Source organism: Schistocerca cancellata, chromosome 12 (genome assembly GCF_023864275.1).
Source record: "Schistocerca cancellata isolate TAMUIC-IGC-003103 chromosome 12, iqSchCanc2.1, whole genome shotgun sequence".
NCBI lineage: Eukaryota > Metazoa > Arthropoda > Insecta > Orthoptera > Acrididae > Schistocerca > Schistocerca cancellata.
The window spans coordinates 36,074,364-36,075,056 of record NC_064637.1 but is presented as its reverse complement, the minus strand read 5'-3'; positions in this window follow the sequence as shown (position 1 = coordinate 36,075,056).

The following is a 693-nucleotide window of genomic DNA, read 5'->3' as shown; positions in this document are numbered from 1 at the left end:
ATACATAATACATTTATATTGTCTTATTTCTTGTTTGCACATTCGTTTAAACAAAACACTGTGCGGTCGTGACCGTGTACATTTGACAGTTCGCACCCTGAAATTCGATTATTTGCATCACCCGCCTCTGAAGGCAATTATTTAGGAGACAGGGATTCTAAAGCCTTCAGAGCAGTTGAGGAGGAAAAGCTCAAATGGCTCTGAGTCCTATGTGACTTAACAGCTGAGGTCATCAGTCCCTTTGAACTTAGAACTACTTAACCCTTTTAGGGGAAGTGGTTCCGTTCGAAACCACCTACAATTTCTCATTTTGTGGCAAAAGGGCAGTGGCTACATTTGTGGACACCATTCAGCAGCCTGGTTGGTGCTGCCCTCTTGCGGCTGTCACTGGAAGCGCTTCAAAACCTGTAAATATTAGCCAGTAGTGAGGCGAGTTGGGATAGCCATTTTTGTACGTTGTGCGCGAACGTCTTTGTTCTCAAATTGTGACTGTATTCTTCTGTATTAGGTAACTTTTATGCATGTATTAAATGCATAATACTGTTCTGTTTACATTAATACTATATGCACTGCAATAATAACCAAAATAACGCATTTATATCCGTGAATGTTGTGGTGGTTCCATTTGAAACCACTGCTCCTGTAACGGCAGCATTAGTAGGAGTGACGAATTTTTTTTTTCCCAGTTTCACG